This window comes from Hyla sarda, unplaced genomic scaffold (assembly GCF_029499605.1).
Source record: "Hyla sarda isolate aHylSar1 unplaced genomic scaffold, aHylSar1.hap1 scaffold_67, whole genome shotgun sequence".
In the NCBI taxonomy this organism is placed as follows: domain Eukaryota; kingdom Metazoa; phylum Chordata; class Amphibia; order Anura; family Hylidae; genus Hyla; species Hyla sarda.
Genome location: NW_026610686.1, coordinates 352,872 through 377,339, shown reverse-complemented (window position 1 = coordinate 377,339; position 24,468 = coordinate 352,872). Strand labels below are relative to the sequence as shown.

The 24,468-nt window shown below is 51.1% G+C and overlaps 1 protein-coding gene across 3 annotated transcripts in view; it reads left to right on the top strand.

Annotated features, from left to right (window-relative positions):
• The window catches only part of EPPK1 (epiplakin 1), a 64,404-nt gene that overhangs the window by 18,102 nt on the left and 21,834 nt on the right, over positions 1-24,468 (top strand). For 2 of the 3 annotated variants that reach the window (XM_056554330.1, XM_056554331.1), the window contains exon 2: positions 2,079-2,151. The gene's annotated coding sequence lies outside the window, so the exon portion shown is untranslated. Of the gene's footprint in view, positions 1-2,078; positions 2,152-9,496; positions 9,569-24,468 lie in introns of those variants that run through there. The other variant, XM_056554332.1, reaches the window with a different exon arrangement.

Below are 24,468 nucleotides of genomic sequence, written 5' to 3'. Positions count from 1 at the left end.
AACAGCAGAATAGTGAGTGCAGCTCTGGAGGATAAGACATGATGTAACAGCAGAATAGTGAGTGCAGCTCTGGAGGATAAGACATGATGTAACAGCAGAATAGTGAGTGCAGCTCTGGAGGATAAGACATGATGTAACAGCAGAATAGTGAGTGCAGCTCTGGAGGATAAGACATGATGTAACAGCAGAATAGTGAGTGCAGCTCTGGAGGATAAGACATGATGTAACAGCAGAATAGTGAGTGCAGCTCTGGAGGATAAGACATGATGTAACAGCAGAATAGTGAGTGCAGCTCTGGAGGATAAGACCTGATGTAACAGCAGAATAGTGAGTGCACCTCTGGGGGATAAGACATGATGTAACAGCAGAATAGTGAGTGCACCTCTGGGGGATAAGACATGATGTAACAGCAGAATAGTGAGTGCACCTCTGGGGGATAAGACATGATGTGACTCAGGATCCGTACAGCACTTTATTTTCTGCAGTTTGTAGTATATACAGCTCCATAATTATCTGATCCCACAGACATAGTGAAAGTAATATCGGGGTGAAAGCGACGGTTCTCTCGCCCTCGTGACCGCGCCCTGCCCTATCTTGAGTCACCGCATTTTGTTCTTCGTGTTTACATGTACACCGCAATAACCGAGCAAATTACAGTCTAGTGCCTGATCCGCTGCCAAGATCAACACCGCCAAGGTGGTGGATCCCATAATGGTCGCTGTAACCCATAGCAACGAGCTGCACAAAGCTGCGTACACAGCTTTCTGCTCCCCAATAAAGCGCGTTCTGAACTGTATAGAAACTGGACGGACTGTTCCAGGCGCCGCCGCCTCTCGCGTTCACCGCCCCAGGTTCCCTTTCTGACTGTTATTCCCGATGATCAGACGCAGGTCACACCCCTCCTATACAATACATTAGGTGATCATCGACTAACCAGGAACAGCGATGATGTCATCATAATAAGACTGCCGAAAGCTGAATGATGTAATCTTATAGTGGTGTAATAACTCACCTTGTATCAGGAATACTACATCCCATAATACACTGACCTGGAATACTACATCCCATAATACACTGACCTGGAATACTACATCCCATAATACACTGACCTGGAATACTACATCCCATAATACACTGACCTGGAATACTACATCCCATAATACACTGACCTGGAATACTACATCCCATAATACACTGACCTGGAATACTACATCCCATAATACACTGACCTGGAATACTACATCCCATAATACACTGACCTGGAATACTACATCCCATAATACACTGACCTGGAATACTACATCCCATAATACACTGACCGGGAATACTACATCCCATAATACACTGACCTGGAATACTACATCCCATAATACACTGATCTGATACTGGGAACAATACATCCCATAATAATACACTGACCTGATACTGGGAACAATACATCCCATAATACACTGACCTGATACTGGGAACAATACATCCCATAATAATACACTGACCTGATACTGGGAACAATACATCCCATAATAATACACTGACCTGATACTGGGAACAATACATCCCATAATACACTGACCTGGAATACTACATCCCATTATACACTGACCTGATACTGGGAACAATACATCCCATAATACACTGACCTGATACTGGGAACAATACATCCCATAATACACTGACCTGATACTGGGAACAATACATCCCATAATAATACACTGACCTGATACTGGGAACAATACATCCCATAATACACTGACCTGATACTGGGAACAATACATCCCATAATACACTGACCTGATACTGGGAACAATACATCCCATAATAATACACTGACCTGATACTGGGAACAATACATCCCATAATACACTGACCTGATACTGGGAACAATACATCCCATAATACACTGACCTGATACTGGGAACAATACATCCCATAATACACTGACCTGGAATACTACATCCCATTATACACTGACCTGATACTGGGAACAATACATCCCATAATACACTGACCTGATACTGGGAACAATACATCCCATAATAATACACTGACCACCGTTTCTCCCGCTTTATGTCTTGCAGGACCCTCCCACCTTCAGTATCTGCAGCGCACAGTCACCTGACCTGTGGCCCCCGGGGACCCCTCCTGGTACAGGTAAGCTTCTGCCCACACCTGTGTCACATGTTCCGGAGCCTCTCTATACAGAGGGTCTTGTTATGAGATCTGTCATCCGGTCTGTTTAGCTCAGAGGATTGTCCGCACTGATACAGTGAAACAAACTCTCTGCTGTGTAAGCACAACTACGACATCCCATTTACTGTCATCAGAGATCTTGAAATGGTAAAATATTGAGGCAGGAAGTCCCATGAAGCCCTTTACTGTCACATGTGGACGGTCTCATGGCAGGCCTGCGCTCTCTGCCACCTCTCTGTACAGGAGTATACTGTAATCTCCACCACCTCTCTGTACACAGGAGTATACTGTAATCTCCACCACCTCTCTGTACACAGGAGTATACTGTAATCTCCACCACCTCTCTGTACAGGAGTACACTGTAATCTCCACCACCTCTCTGTACACAGGAGTATACTGTGATCTCCACCACCTCTCTGTACAGGAGTACACTGTAATCTCCACCACCTCTCTGTACAGGAGTACACTGTAATCTCCACCACCTCTCTGTACAGGAGTACACTGTAATCTCCACCACCTCTCTGTACACAGGAATATACTGTGATCTTCACCACCTCTCTGTACAGGAGTATACTGTAATCTCCACCACCTCTCTGTACAGGAATATACTGTGATCTCCACCACCTCTCTGTACAGGAGTACACTGTAATCTCCACCACCTCTCTGTACACAGGAGTATACTGTAATCTCCACCACCTCTCTGTACACAGGAGTATACTGTAATCTCCACCACCTCTCTGTACACAGGAGTATACTGTAATCTCCACCACCTCTCTGTACACAGGAGTATACTGTAATCTCCACCACCTCTCTGTACACAGGAGTATACTGTAATCTCCACCACCTCTCTGTACACAGGAGTATACTGTAATCTCCACCACCTCTCTGTACACAGGAGTATACTGTAATCTCCACCACCTCTCTGTACACAGGAGTATACTGTAATCTCCACCACCTCTCTGTACACAGGAGTATACTGTAATCTCCACCACCTCTCTGTACAGGAGTACACTGTGATCTCCACCACCTCTCTGTACAGGAGTATACTGTAATCTCCACCTCCTCTCTGTACAGGAGTATACTGTGATCTCCACCTCCTCTCTGTACACAGGAGTATACTGTAATCTCCACCACCTCTCTGTACACAGGAGTACACTGTGATCTCCACCACCTCTCTGTACACAGGAGTACACTGATCTCCACCACCTCTCTGTACAGGAGTATACTGTGATCTCCACCACCTCTCTGTACAGGAGTATACTGTGATCTCCACCACCTCTCTGTACAGGAGTATACTGTGATCTCCACCACCTCTCTGTACACAGGAGTATACTGTGATCTCCACCACCTCTCTGTACAGGAGTATACTGTGATCTCCACCACCTCTCTGTACAGGAGTACACTGTAATCTCCACCACCTCTCTGTACACAGGAGTATACTGTAATCTCCACCACCTCTCTGTACAGGAGTACACTGTGATCTCCACCACCTCTCTGTACAGGAGTATACTGTGATCTCCACCACCTCTCTGTACAGGAGTATACTGTAATCTCCACCACCTCTCTGTACAGGAATATACTGTGATCTCCGCTCTACAGCTGTCCATGATATCTGTAATCCCGGTTCATTCTCAGTACGGCAGCCATATATCCTGGAGTGACAGGTAAGAGGTGACAGTTCACGTCATCCCCTGTTGCCCCCCTTTTGGTGCCATATTGTGGTGTCCAGTAAATGCCCCTTCAACATCATCTACCCCAGGAGGGGCAATGGTTACAGCCGGGGATAAAATACGACTGATTCAACATTTACCCCAGAAATCCGAAACCTGAGGGACCGGAATAACCAGGAACACCTGACAGCCTGGGGTCTATAGCAACATTTACCTGCCTGTACATAGGATGACGCTCTGTTACATTGTTATGGGGGATCTGAGGATGACCCTCTGTTACATTGTTATGGGGGATCTGAGGATGACCCTCTGTTACATTGTTATGGGGGATCTGAGGATGACTCTCTGTTACATTGTTATGGGGATCTGAGGATGACCCTCTGTTACATTGTTATGGGGGATCTGAGGATGACCCTCTGTTACATTGTTATGGGGGATCTGAGAATGACCCTCTGTTACATTGTTATGGGGGATCTGAGGATGACCCTCTGTTACATTGTTATGGGGGATCTGAGGATGACCCTCTGTTACATTGTTATGGGGGATCTGAGAATGACCCTCTGTTACATTGTTATGGGGGATCTGAGGATGACCCTCTGTTACATTGTTATGGGGGATCTGAGGATGACCCTCTGTTACATTGTTATGGGGGATCTGAGGATGACCCTCTGTTACATTGTTACAGGGGATCTGAGGATGACCCTCTGTTACATTGTTGCGGGGGATCTGAGGATGACCCTCTGTTACATTGTTGCGGGGGATCTGAGGATGACCCTCTGTTACATTGTTATGGGGGATCTGAGGATGACCCTCTGTTACATTGTTATGGGGGATCTGAGGATGACCCTCTGTTACATTGTTATGGGGGATCTGAGAATGACCCTCTGTTACATTGTTATGGGGGATCTGAGGCTGATGCCCTGTTACATTGTTATGGGGGATCTGAGGATGACCCTCTGTTACATTGTTATGGGGGATCTGAGGATGACCCTCTGTTACATTGTTATGGGGGATCTGAGAATGACCCTCTGTTACATTGTTATGGGGGATCTGAGGATGACCCTCTGTTACATTGTTATGGGGGATCTGAGGATGACACTCTGTTACATTGTTACGGGGGATCTGAGGATGACCCTCTGTTACATTGTTGCGGGGGATCTGAGGATGACCCTCTGTGACATTGTTATGGGGGATCTGAGGATGACCCTCTGTTACATTGTTATGGGGGATCTGAGGATGACCCTCTGTTACATTGTTATGGGGATCTGAGGATGACCCTCTGTTACATTGTTGCGGGGGATCTGAGGCTGACGCTCTGTTACATTATGGGGGATCTGAGGATGACGCTCTGTTACATTGTTATGGGGGATCTGAGGATGACCCTCTGTTACATTGTTATGGGGATCTGAGGCTGACCCTCTGTTACATTGTTACGGGGGATCTGAGGATGACGCTCTGTTACATTGTTACGGGGGATCTGAGGATGACCCTCTGTGACATTGTTATGGGGATCTGAGGATGACCCTCTGTGACATTGTTATGGGGGATCTGAGGATGACCCTCTGTTACATTGTTATGGGGATCTGAGGATGACCCTCTGTTACATTGTTGCGGGGGATCTGAGGCTGACGCTCTGTTACATTGTTATGGGGGATCTGAGGATGACCCTCTGTTACATTGTTATGGGGGATCTGAGGATGACGCTCTGTTACATTGTTATGGGGGATCTGAGGCTGATGCCCTGTTACATTGTTATGGGGGATCTGAGGATGACCCTCTGTTACATTGTTATGGGGGATCTGAGGCTGATGCCCTGTTACATTGTTATGGGGGATTTGAGGCTGACGCTCTGTTACATTGTTATGGGGGATCTGAGGATGACCCTCTGTTACATTGTTATGGGGGATCTGAGGATGACACTCTGTTACATTGTTATGGGGGATCTGAGGCTGATGCCCTGTTACATTGTTATGGGGGATTTGAGGCTGACGCTCTGTTACATTGTTATGGGGGATCTGAGGATGACCCTCTGTTACATTGTTATGGGGGATCTGAGGCTGATGCCCTGTTACATTGTTATGGGGGATTTGAGGCTGACGCTCTGTTACATTGTTATGGGGGATCTGAGGATGACCCTCTGTTACATTGTTATGGGGGATCTGAGGCTGATGCCCTGTTACATTGTTATGGGGGATTTGAGGCTGACGCTCTGTTACATTGTTATGGGGGATCTGAGGATGACCCTCTGTTACATTGTTATGGGGGATCTGAGGCTGATGCCCTGTTACATTGTTATGGGGGATTTGAGGCTGACGCTCTGTTACATTGTTATGGGGGATCTGAGGATGACCCTCTGTTACATTGTTATGGGGGATCTGAGGATGACACTCTGTTACATTGTTATGGGGGATCTGAGGCTGATGCCCTGTTACATTGTTATGGGGGATTTGAGGCTGACGCTCTGTTACATTGTTATGGGGGATCTGAGGATGACCCTCTGTTACATTGTTATGGGGGATCTGAGGCTGATGCTCTGTTACATTGTTATGGGGGATCTGAGGCTGACGCTCTGTTACATTGTTGCGGGGAATCTGAGGATGACCCTCTGTTACATTGTTATGGGGATCTGAGGCTGATGCTCTGTTACATTGTTATGGGGGATCTGAGGCTGACCCTCTGTTACATTGTTATGGGGGATCTGAGGCTGATGCTCTGTTACATTGTTATGGGGGATCTGAGGCTGACGCTCTGTTACATTGTTATGGGGGATCTGAGGATGACCCTCTGTTACATTGTTATGGGGATCTGAGGCTGATGCTCTGTTACATTGTTATGGGGATCTGAGGCTGATGCTCTGTTACATTGTTATGGGGGATCTGAGGATGACGCTCTGTTACATTGTTATGGGGATCTGAGGCTGACGCTCTGTTACATTGTTATGGGGATCTGAGGATGACCCTCTGTTACATTGTTATGGGGGATCTGAGGATGACCCTCTGTTACATTGTTATGGGGGATCTGAGGATGACCTGTTACATTGTTATGGGGGATCTGAGGATGACGCTCTGTTACATTGTTATGGGGATCTGAGGCTGACGCTCTGTTACATTGTTATGGGGATCTGAGGATGACCCTCTGTTACATTGTTGCGGGGATCTGAGGCGGATGACCCTCTGTTACATTGTTATGGGGGATCTGAGGATGACGCTCTGTTACAGTGTTATGGGGGATCTGAGGCTGATGCCCTGTTACATTGTTATGGGGGATCTGAGGCTGATGCTCTGTTACATTGTTATGGGGGATCTGAGGCTGACGCTCTGTTACATTGTTATGGGGGATCTGAGGCTGACGCTCTGTTACATTGTTATGGGGGATCTGAGGCTGACCCTCTGTTACATTGTTGCGGGGACATCTTTAGCGCGGAGTATATGTTGTGTAAGTCTCTGGACTTTCCCTTGGTGGGGCAGTCATGTCCTGTGTCGACATGCGTCCTTTCACTTCACTCCAGGGCGGCTGATAAACTTGACTGAGTAAAGGTCAATGCCACAAAATCCTGTCCCACATCCAGGCTGTGCGGGTCCTACCCTAGTCACTGACTAACAGGAGATGTGGGGAGGAACCGCCTGAGATCCATCAAGACTGACAGTGCTGGGGAGAGAATGGAAGGAATGTGCAGGGAGGAGCGGAACAATGGGGAAGAGTTCTGTACACTGCATTGTTATCCATAATTATATCAGTGATGTCATACAGGGGGGCGGGGCTGTGATCACATGTCATTATATTACTATTATATTATATCAGTGATGTCATACAGGAGGCGGGGCTGTGATCACATGTCATTATATTACTATTATATTATATCAGTGATGTCATACAGGGGGCGGGGCTGTGATCACATGTCATTATATTACTATTATATCATATCAGTGATGTCATACAGGGGGCGGGGCTGTGATCACATGTCATTATATTACTATTATATTATATCAGTGATGTCATACGGGGGGCGGGGCTGTGATCACATGTCATTATATTACTATTATATCATATCAGTGATGTCATACAGGGGGCGGGGCTGTGATCACATGTCATTATATTACTATTATATTATATCAGTGATGTCATACATGGGGCGGGGCTGTGATCACATGTCATATTATATCAGTGATGTCATACAGGGGGCGGGGCTGTGTTCGCATGTCATTATATTACTATTATATCATATCAGTGATGTCATACAGGGGGCGGGGCTGTGATCACATGTCATTATATTACTATTATATCATATCAGTGATGTTATACAGGGGGCAGGGCTGTGATCACATGTCATTATATTACTATTATATTCAGTGATGTCATACAGGGGGCGGGGCTGTGATCACATGTCATTATATTACTATTATATCAGTGATGTCATACAGGGGGCGGGGCTGTGATCACATGTCATTATATTATTACATAAGTGATGTCATACAGGGGGCGGGGCTGTGATCACATGTCATGATATTATTACATAAGTGATGTCATACAGGGGGCGGGGCTGTGATCACATGTCATTATATTACTATTATATTATATCAGTGATGTCATACAGGGGGCGGGGCTGTGATTACATGTGATTATATTACTATTATATCAGTGATGTCATACAGGGGGTGGGGCTGTGATTACATGTCATGATATTATTACATCAGTGATGTCATACAGGGGGTGGGGCTGTGATCACATGTCATTATATTACTATTATATTATATCAGTGATGTCATACAGAGGGCGGGGCTGTGATTACATGTCATGATATTATTACATCAGTGATGTCATACAGGGGGTGGGGCTGCGATTACTTGTCATATTATTACATCAGTGATGTCATACAGGGGGCGGAACTGTGATTACATGTCATTATATTACTATTATATTATATCAGTAATGTCATACAGGGGGCGGGGCTGTGATCACATGTCATTATATTACTATTATATCAGTGATGTCATACAGGGGGCGGGGCTGTGATCACATGTCATTATATTACTATTATATCAGTGATGTCATACAGGGGGCGGGGCTGTGATTACATGTCATATTATTACATCAGTGATGTCATACAGGGGGCGGGGCTGTGATTACATGTCATTATATTACTATTATATTATATCAGTAATGTCATACAGGGGGCGGGGCTGTGGTCACATGTCATATTATATCAGTGATGTCATACAGGGGGCAGGGCAGTGATCACATGTCATTATATCAGTGATGTCATACAGGGGGCGGGGCTCATACACCGCTGTGAAGGGACACTCTGTTATTTCTCGCTCCGCTCTTCACATTCCTCACATTCTCGGATCCTTCTTCCAGTGCTGGGTGCGGTGTCTACTCCATGGACCGGGCCTTCCAGTAGTTTGGGGTGGGGTAACCTTAAAGGGCAGCTCCACCTCCATTAAAGTTACATTACATTTGGTTACATATATTTATTTTTTAATTGCAACAATATTAATTTTGGGAGATCTATCATAACCCGTCCAGAGGAAAAGTTGCTGAGTTGCCCATAGCGACCAATCAGAGGCCTTTTCAAAAAGGAAAGAAGCGATCTGATTGGTTGCTATGGGCAACTCAGCAACTTTTCCTCTCGACGGGTTTTGATAAATCTCCCCCAAAGTGTCTTCATCTCATCGCTGCCGTCCTGTGACTACTCCTCTGCGGTATATGTAGGTGTCATTCATACACTGTAATGATCAGAGGGGTGTTGGGGCCCGTGTCCGGCCGTATTTGGCCCCGGGTTGTGGTTGGGACGTGTTGTGGCGCAGGTCTGGGCTGGTTCTCCGTCCCGTCTGTAGGATGTTGGCATAGCTGAGCGGGGTGAGGCCTGTCAGGCGGGTGATGACTCCCACTGACATTGTTCCCATTGACACCTAATGTTTATAATAACATCGTGCTGTCTCCATTCCCACCATGGCCGGTCATTATAGCGGCTGCCGCAGAGACCGCCCGCTGACAGCGCTACCTGCCCTGCTGTATACCATCTATGTAGTATATAACACAGGGAATGTCCGCCTGACCCCAGCAGACCTGGGCATTGCCCCCTGCGTCCTGTCCTGCATTCATCTCTCGCCCGTCCTCAGGCCGTTGGGTGTCGCCCCTGAACCCTAGGAATGTGCCCGGGTGGGTGCAGCTGGTCGCCTCCCATCACCGAGCCCAAAATCAACAGGGCATTCCTGCGCCAAGTGCCCATGTTATACACATGTAATAGTAACCCTTCCCCTGCTGGTCATAATGACTCCATATTAACCCCTTTACCTGCTTCTCAGTTATTCACTGCATTAACCCTTTCCCCTTCACAAGTGTTAGTCCTTTCCCTCCTTGTGATATGGCACCAGGTGCAGTAAAGTTGGGGGGATTAAAGGGAATCTGTCATCTCTAGATCATGCTCCGAGCTAAAGTGTCATGGAGGAGGGGCTGAGCGGCTCCTTGACTGAGGCACAGGGGTCAGCTTCCAGCATGGAGCCGTCAGATCAGTCAGGGCAGTGCTTTATGTGCAGGGGCACAAAGATAGTGGAGCCCACCTGGGGTTGTTATTGGAATTACACAGGTCGTGTATTAATTGCCTCGGTTGGTCCGGTAACCACACTCGTCCTTCTGCAGCTCAGCACCACCTCCTTGACCCTAGGAGCTCGGAGCATAATCTAGAGCTTGATAGAATACTTTTTATAGTTATAGATCGAGCTCCTCTGTCCCTTATTCCTCCTCCCCCAGGCTCCTCTGTCCCTTATTCCTCCTCCCCCAGGCTCCTCTGTCCCTTATTCCTCCTCCCCCAGGCTCCTCTGTCCCTTATTCCTCCTCCCCCAGGCTCCTCTGTCCCTTATTCCTCCTCCCCAGGCTCCTCTGTCCCTTATTCCTCCCCCAGGCTCCTCTGTCCCTTATTCCTCCTCCCCCAGGCTCCTCTGTCCCTTATTCCTCCTCCTCCAGGCTCCTCTGTCCCTTATTCCTCCTCCTCCTCCAGGCTCCTCTGTCCCTTATTCCTCCTCCTCCTCCAGGCTCCTCTGTCCCTTATTCCTCCTCCTCCTCCAGGCTCCTCTGTCCCTTATTCCTCCTCCTCCTCCAGGCTCCTCTGTCCCTTATTCCTCCTCCTCCAGGCTCCTCTGTCCCTTATTCCTCCTCCAGGCTCCTCTGTCCCTTATTCCTCCTCCAAGCTCCTCTGTCCCTTATTCCTCCTCCAGGCTCCTCTGTCCCTTATTCCTCCTCCAGGCTCCTCTGTCCCTTATTCCTCCTACTCCAGGCTCCTCTGTCCCTTATTCCTCCTCCAGGCTCCTCTGTCCCTTATTCCTCCTCCAGGCTCCTCTGTCCCTTATTCCTCCACCCCCTCCAGGCTCCTCTGTCCCTTATTCCTCCACCCCCTCCAGGCTCCTCTGTCCCTTATTCCTCCTCCTCCAGGCTCCTCTGTCCCTTATTCCTCCTCCTCCTCCAGGCTCCTCTGTCCCTTATTCCTCCTCCTCCAGGCTCCTCTGTCCCTTATTCCTCCTCCTCCAGGCTCCTCTGTCCCTTATTCCTCCTCCTCCTCCAGGCTCCTCTGTCCCTTATTCCTCCTCCTCCTCCAGGCTCCTCTGTCCCTTATTCCTCCTCCTCCTCCAGGCTCCTCTGTCCCTTATTCCTCCTCCAGGCTCCTCTGTCCCTTATTCCTCCTCCTCCAGGCTCCTCTGTCCCTTATTCCTCCTCCTCCAGGCTCCTCTGTCCTTTATTCCTCCTCCTCCTCCAGGCTCCTCTGTCCCTTATTCCTCCTCCTCCTCCAGGCTCCTCTGTCCCTTATTCCTCCTCCTCCTCCAGGCTCCTCTGTCCCTTATTCCTCCTCCTCCTCCAGGCTCCTCTGTCCCTTCCCCCTTCCTCCTCCAGGCTCCTCTGTCCCTTATTCCTCCTCCTCCAGGCTCCTTGTGTCCCTTATTTCTCCTCCTCCTCCAGGCTCCTCTGTCCCTTATTGCTCCTCTGTCCCTTATTCCTCCTCCTGCAGGCTCCTCTGTCCCTTATTCCTCCTCCAGGCTCCTCTGTCCCTTATTCCTCCTCCTACTCCAGGCTCCTCTGTCCCTTATTCCTCCTCCTCCTCCAGGCTCCTCTGTCCCTTATTCCTCCTCCTCCTCCAGGCTCCTCTGTCCCTTATTCCTCCTCCTCCTCCAGGCTCCTCTGTCCCTTATTCCTCCTCCTCCTCCAGGCTCCTCTGTCCCTTATTCCTCCTCCTCCTCCAGGCTCCTCTGTCCCTTATTCCTCCTCCTCCAGGCTCCTCTGTCCCTTATTCCTCCTCCTCCAGGCTCCTCTGTCCCTTATTCATTCCTCCTCCAGGCTCATCTGTCCCTTATTCCTCCTCCAGGCTCCTCTGTCCCTTATTCCTCCACCTCCTCCAGGCACCTCTGTCCCTTATTCCTCCTCCTCCGGGCTCTTCTGTCCCTTATTCCTCCTCCTCCGGGCTCTTCTGTCCCTTATTCCTCCTCCTCCGGGCTCCTCTGTCCCTTTCTCCTCCTCCGGGCTCCTCTGTCCCTTTCTCCTCCTCCTCCTCCGGGCTCTGCTGTCCCTTCCTCCTCCAGGCTCCTCTGTCCATTCATCCTTCTCCAGGCATCCTCTGTCCCTTCCTCCTCCTCTTCCCCTTACTCCTCCAGGCTCCTCTGTCCCTTCCCCCTTCCTCCTCCTGGCTCCTCTGTCCCTTCCCCCTTCCTCCTCCATGCTCCTCTGTCCCTTCCTCCTCCATGCTCCTCTGTCCCTTCCTCCTCCAGGCTCCTCTGTCCCTTCCTCCTCCTCATCTAGGCTCCTCTGTCCCTTCCTCCTCCTCATCTAGGCTCCTCTGTCCCTTCCTCCACCAGGCTCCTCTGTCCATTCCTCCTCCTCCTCCTCTGTCCATTGCTCCTCTGTCCCTTCCTCCTTTTCCTCCAGGCTCCTCTGACCATTCCTCCAGGCTCCTCTGTCCCTTCCTCTTCCCCCTTCCTCCTCCAGGCTCCTCTGTCCCTTCCCCCTTCCTCCTCCAGGCTCCTCTGTCCCTTCCCCCTTCCTCCTCCAGGCTCCTCTGTCCCTTCCCCCTTCCTCCTCCAGGCTCCTCTGTCCCTTCCCCCTTCCTCCTCTGGCTCCTCTGTCCCTTCCCCCTTCCTCCTCTGGCTCCTCTGTCCCTTCCTCCTCCTCCAGGCTCCTCTGTCCCTTCCTCCTCCTCCAGACTCCTCTGTCCCTTCCTCCTCCTCCAGGCTCCTCTGTCCCTTCCTCCTCCTCCTCCAGGCTCCTCTGTCCCTTCCTCCTCCTCCTCCAGGCTCCTCTGTCCCTTCCTCCTCCTCCTCCAGGCTCCTCTGTCCCTTCCTCCTCCTCCTCCAGGCTCCTCTGTCCCTTCCTCCTCCTCCTCCAGGCTCCTCTGTCCCTTCCTCCTCCTCCTCCAGGCTCCTCTGTCCCTTCCTCCTCCTCCAGGCTCCTCTGTCCCTTCCTCCTCCTCCTCCAGGCTCCTCTGTCCCTTCCTCCTCCTCCTCCAGGCTCCTCTGTCCCTTCCTCCTCCTCCTCCAGGCTCCTCTGTCCCTTCCTCCTCCTCCTCCAGGCTCCTCTGTCCCTTCCTCCTCCTCCTCCAGGCTCCTCTGTCCCTTCCTCCTCCTCCTCCAGGCTCCTCTGTCCCTTCCTCCTCCTCCTCCAGGCTCCTCTGTCCCTTCCTCCTCCTCCTCCAGGCTCCTCTGTCCCTTCCTCCTCCTCCTCCAGGCTCCTCTGTCCCTTCCTCCTCCTCCTCCAGGCTCCTCTGTCCCTTCCTCCTCCTCCTCCAGGCTCCTCTGTCCCTTCCTCCTCCTCCTCCAGGCTCCTCTGTCCCTTCCTCCTCCTCCTCCAGGCTCCTCTGTCCCTTCCTCCTCCTCCTCCAGGCTCCTCTGTCCCTTCCTCCTCCTCCTCCAGGCTCCTCTGTCCCTTCCTCCTCCTCCTCCAGGCTCCTCTGTCCCTTCCTCCTCCTCCTCCTCCAGGCTCCTCTGTCCCTTCCTCCTCCTCCTCCTCCAGGCTCCTCTGTCCCTTCCTCCTCCTCCTCCTCCAGGCTCCTCTGTCCCTTCCTCCTCCTCCTCCAGGCTCCTCTGTCCCTTCCTCCTCCTCCTCCAGGCTCCTCTGTCCCTTCCTCCTCCTCCTCCAGGCTCCTCTGTCCCTTCCTCCTCCTCCTCCAGGCTCCTCTGTCCCTTCCTCCTCCTCCTCCAGGCTCCTCTGTCCCTTCCTCCTCCTCCTCCAGGCTCCTCTGTCCCTTCCTCCTCCTCCTCCAGGCTCCTCTGTCCCTTCCTCCTCCTCCTCCAGGCTCCTCTGTCCCTTCCTCCTCCTCCTCCAGGCTCCTCTGTCCCTTCCTCCTCCTCCTCCAGGCTCCTCTGTCCCTTCCTCCTCCTCCTCCAGGCTCCTCTGTCCCTTCCTCCTCCTCCTCCAGGCTCCTCTGTCCCTTCCTCCTCCTCCTCCAGGCTCCTCTGTCCCTTCCTCCTCCTCCTCCAGGCTCCTCTGTCCCTTCCTCCTCCTCCAGGCTCCTCTGTCCCTTCCTCCTCCTCCAGGCTCCTCTGTCCCTTCCTCCTCCTCCAGGCTCCTCTGTCCCTTCCTCCTCCTCCAGGCTCCTCTGTCCCTTCCTCCTCCTCCAGGCTCCTCTGTCCCTTCCTCCTCCTCCAGGCTCCTCTGTCCTTTATTCCTCCTCCAGGCTCCTCTGTCCTTTATTCCTCCTCCAGGCTCCTCTGTCCTTTATTCCTCCTCCAGGCTCCTCTGTCCTTTATTCCTCCTCCAGGCTCCTCTGTCCCTTCCTCCTCCTCCAGGCTCCTCTGTCCCCTCCTCCTCCTCCAGGCTCCTCTGTCCCTTCCTCCTCCTCCAGGCTCCTCTGTCCCTTCCTCCTCCTCCAGGCTCCTCTGTCCCTTCCTCCTCCTCCAGGCTCCTCTGTCCCTTCCTCCTCCTCCAGGCTCCTCTGTCCCTTCCTCCTCCTCCAGGCTCCTCTGTCCTTTATTCCTCCTCCAGGCTCCTCTGTCCCTTCCCCCTCCTCCAGGCTCCTCTGTCCCTTCCCCCTTCCTCCTCATGGCTCCTCTGTCCCTTCCCCCTTCCTCCTCCAGGCTCCTCTGTCCCTTCCCCCTTCCTCCTCCAGGCTCCTCTGTCCCTTATTCCTCCTCCTCCTCCAGGCTCCTCTGTCCCTTATTCCTCCTCCTCCTCCAGGCTCCTCTGTCCCTTATTCCTCCTCCTCCTCCAGGCTCCTCTGTCCCTTATTGCTCCTCTGTCCCTTATTGCTCCTCTGTCCCTTATTGCTCCTCTGTCCCTTATTGCTCCTCTGTCCCTTATTGCTCCTCTGTCCCTTATTCCTCCTCCTCCAGGCTCCTCTGTCCCTTATTCCTCCTCCAGGCTCCTCTGTCCCTTATTCCTCCTCTTACTCCAGGCTCCTCTGTCCCTTATTCCTCCTCCAGGCTCCTCTGTCCCTTATTCCTCCTCCTACTCCAGGCTCCTCTGTCCCTTCCTCCTCCTCCAGGCTCCTCTGTCCCTTCCTCCTCCTCCAGGCTCCTCTGTCCCTTCCTCCTCCTCCAGGCTCCTCTGTCCCTTCCTCCTCCTCCAGGCTCCTCTGTCCCTTCCTCCTCCTCCAGGCTCCTCTGTCCTTTATTCCTCCTCCAGGCTCCTCTGTCCTTTATTCCTCCTCCAGGCTCCTCTGTCCTTTATTCCTCCTCCAGGCTCCTCTGTCCTTTATTCCTCCTCCAGGCTCCTCTGTCCCTTCCTCCTCCTCCAGGCTCCTCTGTCCCCTCCTCCTCCTCCAGGCTCCTCTGTCCCTTCCTCCTCCTCCAGGCTCCTCTGTCCCTTCCTCCTCCTCCAGGCTCCTCTGTCCCTTCCTCCTCCTCCAGGCTCCTCTGTCCCTTCCTCCTCCTCCAGGCTCCTCTGTCCCTTCCTCCTCCTCCAGGCTCCTCTGTCCTTTATTCCTCCTCCAGGCTCCTCTGTCCCTTCCCCCTCCTCCAGGCTCCTCTGTCCCTTCCCCCTTCCTCCTCATGGCTCCTCTGTCCCTTCCCCCTTCCTCCTCATGGCTCCTCTGTCCCTTCCCCCTTCCTCCTCCAGGCTCCTCTGTCCCTTATTCCTCCTCCTCCTCCAGGCTCCTCTGTCCCTTATTCCTCCTCCTCCTCCAGGCTCCTCTGTCCCTTATTCCTCCTCCTCCTCCAGGCTCCTCTGTCCCTTATTGCTCCTCTGTCCCTTATTGCTCCTCTGTCCCTTATTGCTCCTCTGTCCCTTATTGCTCCTCTGTCCCTTATTGCTCCTCTGTCCCTTATTCCTCCTCCTCCAGGCTCCTCTGTCCCTTATTCCTCCTCCAGGCTCCTCTGTCCCTTATTCCTCCTCTTACTCCAGGCTCCTCTGTCCCTTATTCCTCCTCCAGGCTCCTCTGTCCCTTATTCCTCCTCCTACTCCAGGCTCCTCTGTCCCTTATTCCTCCTCCAGGCTCCTCTGTCCTTTCCTCCTCCTCCTCCTCCAGGCTCCTCTGTCCCTTCCTCCTCCTCCTCCAGGCTCCTCTGTCCCTTCCTCCTCCTCCTCCAGGCTCCTCTGTCCCTTCCTCCTCCTCCTCCAGGCTCCTCTGTCCCTTCCTCCTCCTCCTCCAGGCTCCTCTGTCCCTTCCTCCTCCTCCAGGCTCCTCTGTCCCTTCCTCCTCCTCCTCCAGGCTCCTCTGTCCCTTCCTCCTCCTCCTCCAGGCTCCTCTGTCCCTTCCTCCTCCTCCTCCAGGCTCCTCTGTCCCTTCCTCCTCCTCCAGGCTCCTCTGTCCCTTCCTCCTCCTCCAGGCTCCTCTGTCCCTTCCTCCTCCTCCAGGCTCCTCTGTCCCTTCCTCCTCCTCCAGGCTCCTCTGTCCCTTCCTCCTCCTCCAGGCTCCTCTGTCCCTTCCTCCTCCTCCAGGCTCCTCTGTCCCTTCCTCCTCCTCCAGGCTCCTCTGTCCCTTCCTCCTCCTCCAGGCTCCTCTGTCCCTTCCTCCTCCTCCAGGCTCCTCTGTCCCTTCCTCCTCCTCCAGGCTCCTCTGTCCCTTCCTCCTCCTCCAGGCTCCTCTGTCCCTTCCTCCTCCTCCAGGCTCCTCTGTCCCTTCCTCCTCCTCCAGGCTCCTCTGTCCCTTATTCCTCCTCCTCCTCCTCCTGGCTCCTCTGTCCCTTATTCCTCCTCCTCCTCCTCCAGGCTCCTCTGTCCCTTTCCTCCTCCTCCTCCAGGCTCCTCTGTCCCTTTCCTCCTCCTCCTCCAGGCTCCTCTGTCCCTTCCTCCTCCTCCTCCAGGCTCCTCTGTCCCTTATTCCTCCTCCAGGCTCCTCTGTCCCTTCCTCCTTCCTCCTCCAGGCTCCTCTGTCCCTTCCTCCTCCTCCAGGCTCCTCTGTCCCTTCCTCCTCCTCCAGGCTCCTCTGTCCCTTCCTCCTCCTCCAGGCTCCTCTGTCCCTTCCTCCTCCTCCAGGCTCCTCTGTCCCTTATTCCTCCTCCTCCTCCTGGCTCCTCTGTCCCTTATTCCTCCTCCTCCTCCTCCAGGCTCCTCTGTCCTTTATTCCTCCTCCTCCTCCAGGCTCCTCTGTCCCTTTCCTCCTCCTCCTCCAGGCTCCTCTGTCCCTTTCCTCCTCCTCCTCCAGGCTCCTCTGTCCCTTCCTCCTCCTCCTCCAGGCTCCTCTGTCCCTTATTCCTCCTCCAGGCTCCTCTGTCCCTTCCTCCTTCCTCCTCCAGGCTCCTCTGTCCCTTATTCCTCCTCCAGGCTCCTCTGTCCCTTATTGCTCCTCTGTCCCTTATTGCTCCTCTGTCCCTTATTCCTCCTCCTCCAGGCTCCTCTGTCCCTTATTCCTCCTCCAGGCTCCTCTGTCCCTTATTCCTCCTCCAGGCTCCTCTGTCCCTTATTCCTCCTCCAGGCTCCTCTGTCCCTTATTCCTCCTCCAGGCTCCTCTGTCCCTTATTCCTCCTCCTCCAGGCTCCTCTGTCCCTTATTCCTCCTCCTCCAGGCTCCTCTGTCCCTTATTCCTTCCTCCTCCAGGCTCCTCTGTCCCTTATTCCTTCCTCCTCCAGGCTCCTCTGTCCCTTATTCCTTCCTCCTCCAGGCTCCTCTGTCCCTTATTCCTTCCTCCTCCAGGCTCCTCTGTCCCTTATTCCTTCCTCCTCCAGGCTCCTCTGTCCCTTATTCCTTCCTCCTCCAGGCTCCTCTGTCCCTTATTCCTTCCTCCTGGCTCCTCTGTCCCTTATTCCTCCTCCTCCAGGCTCCTCTGTCCCTTATTCCTCCTCCTCCAGGCTCCTCTGTCCCTTATTCCTTCCTCCTGGCTCCTCTGTCCCTTATTCCTCCTCCTCCAGGCTCCTCTGTCCCTTATTCCTCCTCCTCCAGGCTCCTCTGTCCCTTATTCCTCCTCCTCCAGGCTCCTCTGTCCCTTATTCCTCCTCCTCCAGGCTCCTCTGTCCTTTCCTCTGTCCCTTCCTCCTTCTCCAGGCTCCTCTGTCCCTTCTTCCTCCTCCAGGCTCCTCTGTCCCTTATTCCTCCTCCAGGCTCCTCTGTCCCTTATTCCTCCTCCTCCAGGCTCCTCTGTCCCTTATTCCTCCTCCTCCAGGCTCCTCTGTCCTTTCCTCTGTCCCTTCCTCCTTCTCCAGGCTCCTCTGTCCTTTCCTCCTTCTCCTCATGGCTCCTCTGTCCCTTCCTCCTCCATATTCCTCTTAACCTTTGCTGTCTTCTCTGTCGGCAGACTATTTTTCTAAGAACAGAAGGGTTGGGCCGTAGTAATTCATCATGGCTGATTCTTTTTATCCCCCTATGATACCAGCTGTCAGGAAAGAAGCTTCTAAAGGCCCCAAACATTAGATGGTCGGCCTGTCCAAAATTGGTAGCTGTATAGTGAAAGTATAATAATGTATATTCTCTCCAGTTACAGTATTATTATGTATATTCTCTCCAGTGACAGTAATATAATGTATATTCTCTCCAGTGACAGTAATATAATGTATATTCTCTCCAGTGACAGTATAATGTATATTCTCTCCAGTGACAGTAATATAATGTATATTCTCTCCAGTGACAGTATTATAATGTATATTCTCTCCAGTGACAGTATTATAATGTATATTCTCTCCAGTGACAGTATTATTATGTATATTCTCTCCAGTGACAGTATGATGTATATTCTCTCCAGTGACAGTATAATGATGTATATTCTCTCCAGTGACAGTAATATGATGTATATTCTCTCCAGTGACAGTAATATAATGTATATTCTCTCCAGTGACAGTATTATAATGTATATTCTCTCCAGTGACAGTATTATTATGTATATTCTCTCCAGTGACAGTATAATGCATATTCTCTCCAGTGACAGTATTATTATGTATACTGTATATACTCGAGTATAAGCCGAGTTTTTCAGCACGATTTTTCGTGCTGAAAACGCCCCCCTCGGCTTATACTCGAGTGAACTCTCCACCTGTCAATCCCTTCTCAGTGGTCTTCAACCTGCGGACCTCCAGATGTTGCAAAGCTACAACTCCCAGCATGCCTGGACAGCCATCGGCTGTCCGGGCATGCAGGGAGTTGTAGTTTTGAAACCTCTGGAGGTCCACAGGTTGAAGACAACTGCAGCCTTCGTCATCATCCTGACCCCCCGTTTAGTTTTCTACTCACCTTTCCTCGGTGGGAAGGAAGGATGAGCTGTTCCAGGCCATCTATGCTGCAGGGACCGTCTGGTGGGGAGGGTTAGTCGTTCCGGGCTGTCCATTTTCACCAGGGGGCCCCGCATGAATGTCCCTGTGCGTCGTCGTCAAGGCAACATCACTAGTCCGGGGCCGGCCCGGAGCGCGGAGAAGAGGGGCCCCCCCCCCCGGTGAAAATGGACAGCCTGGAACGACTAACCCTCCCCACCGGACGGTCCCTGCAGCATAGATGGCTCGGACCTGCTCACCCTTCCTTTCCACCGAGGGGAGGTGAGTAGAAAACTAAAGGGGGGGGGGGGGTCTGGATGATGACAAAGGCACAGTGGTCTCCGGGCACGCTGGGAGTTGTAGTTTTGCAACATCTGGAGGTCCGCAGGTTGAATACCACTGATGAAGGGATTGACAGGGGATGATGACGGGGGGTCTGGATGATGACGGGGGTCTGGATGATTACATGGGGGGTTGATGTATTTCCCACCCTAGGCTTATAGTCGAGTCAATAACTTTTCCTGGGTTTTTGGGGTGAAATTAGGGGCCTCGGCTTATATTCGGGTCGGCTTATACTTGAGTATATACGGTATTCTCTCCAGTGACAGTATTATTATGTATATTCTCTCCAGTGACAGTATTATTATGTATATTCTCTCCAGTGACAGTATTATTATGTATATTCTCTCCAGTGACAGTATTATTATGTATATTCTCTCCAGTGACAGTATTATTATGTATATTCTCTCCAGTGACAGTATTATGTATATTCTCTCCAGTGACAGTATTATGATGTATATTCTCTCCAGTGACAGTATTATGATGTATATTCTCTCCAGTGACAGTATAATAATGTATATTCTCTCCAGTGACAGTATTATTATGTATATTCTCTCCAGTGACAGTATTATGTATATTCTCTCCAGTGACAGTATTATGATGTATATTCTCTCCAGTGACAGTATTATGATGTATATTCTCTGCAGTGACAGTATTATGTATATTCTCTCCAGTGACAGTATTATTATGTATATTCTCTCCAGTGACAGTATTATTATGTATATTCTCTCCAGTGACAGTATTATTATGTATATTCTCTCCAGTGACAGTATTATTATGTATATTCTCTCCAGTGACAGTATAATAATGTATATTCTCTCCAGTGACAGTATAATAATGTATATTCTCTCCAGTGACAGTATTATAATGTATATTCTCTCCAGTGACAGTATAATAATGTATATTCTCTCCAGTGACAGTATAATAATGTATATTCTCTCCAGTGACAGTATTATAATGTATATTCTCTCCAGTGACAGTATAATAATGTATATTCTCTCCAGTGACAGTATAATAATGTATATTCTCTCCAGTGACAGTATAATAATGTATATTCTCTCCAGTGACAGTATTATAATGTATATTCTCTCCAGTGACAGTATAATAATGTATATTCTCTCCAGTGACAGTATAATAATGTATATTCTCTCCAGTGACAGTATTATAATGTATATTCTCTCCAGTGACAGTATAATAATGTATATTCTCTCCAGTGACAGTATAATAATGTATATTCTCTCCAGTGACAGTATAATATGTATATTCTCTCCAGTGACAGTATAATAATGTATATTCTCTCCAGTGACAGTATAATAATGTATATTCTCTCCAGTGACAGTATTATGTATATTCTCTCCAGTGACAGTATTATGTATATTCTCTCCAATTACAGTATTATGTATATTCTCTCCAATTACAGTATTATTATGTATATTCTCTCCAATGACAGTATTATTATGTATATTCTCTCCAGTGACAGTATTATTATGTATATTCTCTCCAGTGACAGTATTATGTATATTCTCTCCAGTGACAGTATTATTATGTATATTCTCTCCAGTGACAGTATTATTATGTATATTCTCTCCAGTGACAGTATTATGTATATTCTCTCCAGTGACAGTATTATGTATATTCTCTCCAGTGACAGTATTATGTATATTCTCTCCAGTGACAGTATAATAATGTATATTCTCTCCAGTGACAGTATAATAATGTATATTCTCTCCAGTGACAGTATTATAATGTATATTCTCTCCAGTGACAGTATAATAATGTATATTCTCTCCAGTGACAGTATAATAATGTATATTCTCTCCAGTGACAGTATTACAATGTCTATTCCCTTCAGTGAGAGTATTATAATGTATAATTATTATTGTTGGTTAATCATCCCTTATCATTGGGTGGAGTTCACACAGGACTAATTATCTGAGGCAGACAAGATGACATGGAGGAGACGATGGCAAACAGGAACATAAGGGGTTAAGAGCTATTTGCTTTACATGATAGCATGCCTATTATTATGTGTGCTCTGACCCACAATGCATCGCTCTATTCTGTATTCATTTTTCATATAAACAAATTAAATAGTCAGAGGAAGGAGTTTATACTCTACACCCAACTGGGTCACATGACCTGACGTAACCCCGGGAGATTACAGATCAGAGACCTAGGCCGTGTCCATGTACACACAAGCAAACTTCTCATAGTGTCTAATATACACATAATACAGTCCTACTGCCGAAGTGTTTTGGCGGCCGCCGTCAGATGGCATTTCCGCGAGCAGAGATTCTATCTGACGGCGGCCGCCAAAATACTTCAGCTGTAGGACCGCACCGCCCTTAGCCGTCATCATTGACACCAACAGGTTAATTCTTATTGCAAATCAATTTCAGGGGTGGAATTCCGCCACATAATTCTGCACTAATTCCTCAGTATGAACATAACCCTTAAAGGGTCCTGAAGGTGCCATCATGGGGGTCCCAGGACTCCTTGCCCCATTCATGAACACATGCGCTCTCCTCCGTCACAATGAGAGATGGCAGCACTGGGCCGAGGGGGGTGTAGTCTGTGTGAATGACTGTGCGAGTGATCCAGCCATCCTGCGCCATGACCGTATGGTTGGTGCTTGTTTTGGACACGTATTAGGGGCTATAAGAATGATTTTATTTTTGGGGCCCGAGAAAACCATCAAAAACTCCATGATCGTCCGTGATCCTAAACTACAAGCATTACTACAATGCGGAGAACTTTTTACCTTGGTGGTGGCTATTATCTATGGTGTTCCCCTTTAATTAGCTGACATTATTCCCGTCATGAATGCCACATGGTTTCTTACCCCCACCTCTGATTTCACAGCTGGAATGTGGACAGGTCTAGGCAATAATGTAATATGCAGATTTTATTACATGTATGTAACCCTTCCACTGCTGCAGGTGCGATTCAGGTTCATACATTGTGATTCTGCATTTATCTTACCAGACAAAGTCTAGCTATGATCTGGTGGAGGAGGACAGAGGGGGAAGAGGAGTCTGGAGGATAGAGGGGGAAGAGGAGTCTGGTGGAGGAGGATAGAGGGGGGAAGAGGAGTCTGGTGGAGGAGGACAGAGGGGGAAGAGGAGTCTGGTGGAGGAGGACAGAGGGGAAGAGGAGTCTGGTGGAGGAGGACAGAGGGGGAAGAGGAGTCTGGTGGAGGAGGACAGAGGGGGAAGAGGAGTCTGGTGGAGGAGGACAGAGGGGGAAGAGGAGTCTGGTGGAGGAGGACAGAGGGGGAAGAGGAGTCTGGTGGAGGAGGACAGAGGGGAAAGAGGAGCCTGGTGGAGGAGGACAGAGGGGGGGGAAGAGGAGTCTGGTGGAGGAGGACAGAGGGGAAAGAGGAGTCTGGTGGAGGAGGACAGAGGGGGGGGGAAGAGGAGTCTGGTGGAGGAGGACAGAGGGGAAAGAGGAGTCTGGTGGAGGAGGACGAGGAGTCTGGTGGAGGAGGACAGAGGGGGGGGAAGAGGAGTCTGGTGGAGGAGGACAGGGGGGGAAGAGGAGTCTGGTGGAGGAGGACAGAGGGGGAAGAGGAGTCTGGTGGAGGAGGACAGAGGGGAAAGAGGAGTCTGGTGGAGGAGGACAGAGGGGAAAGAGGAGCCTGGTGGAGGAGGACAGAGGGGGAAGAGGAGTCTGGTGGAGGAGGACAGAGGGGAAAGAGGAGCCTGGTGGAGGAGGACAGAGGGGGAAGAGGAGTCTGGTGGAGGAGGACAGAGGGGGGAGGAAGAGGAGTCTGGTGGAGGAGGACAGAGGGGGGAGGAAGGGGAGTCTGGTGGAGGAGGACAGAGGGGGGGAAGAGGAGTCTGGTGGAGGAGGACAGAGGGGGACAGAGGAGTCTGGTGGAGGAGGACAGAGGGGGACAGGGGAAGAGGAGTCTGGTGGAGGAGGAGGACAGAGGGGAAAGAGGAGTCTGGTGGAGGAGGACAGAGGGGAAAGAGGAGTCTGGTGGAGGAGGACAGAGGGGGGGAAGAGGAGTCTGGTGGAGGAGGACAGAGGGGGACAGAGGAGTCTGGTGGAGGAGGACAGAGGGGGACAGAGGAGTCTGGTGGAGGAGGACAGAGGGGGAAGAGGAGTCTGGTGGAGGAGGAGGACAGAGGGGAAAGAGGAGTCTGGTGGAGGAGGACAGAGGGGGGGGGGAAGAGGAGTCTGGTGGAGGATAGAGGGGGAAGAGGAGTCTGGTGGAGGAGGACAGAGGGGGAAGAGGAGTCTAGTGGAGGAGGACAGAGGGGGAAGAGGAGTCTGGTGGAGGAGGACAGAGGGGGAAGAGGAGTCTGGTGGAGGAGGACAGAGGGGGAAGAGGAGTCTGGTGGAGGAGGACAGAGGGGGGGGAGAGGAGTCTGGTGGAGGAGGACAGAGGGGGAAGAGGAGTCTGGTGGAGGAGGACATAGGGGGACAGAGGGGGAAGAGGAGTCTGGTGGAGGAGGACAGAGGGGGAAGAGGAGTCTGGTGGAGGAGGACAGAGGGGGGGGGAAGAGGAGTCTGGTGGAGGATAGAGGGGGAAGAGGAGTCTGGTGGAGGAGGACAGAGGGGGGGGGAAGAGGAGTCTGGTGGAGGAGGACAGAGGGGGAAGAGGAGTCTGGTGGAGGAGGACAGGGGGGGAAGAGGAGTCTGGTGGAGGATAGAGGGGGAAGAGGAGT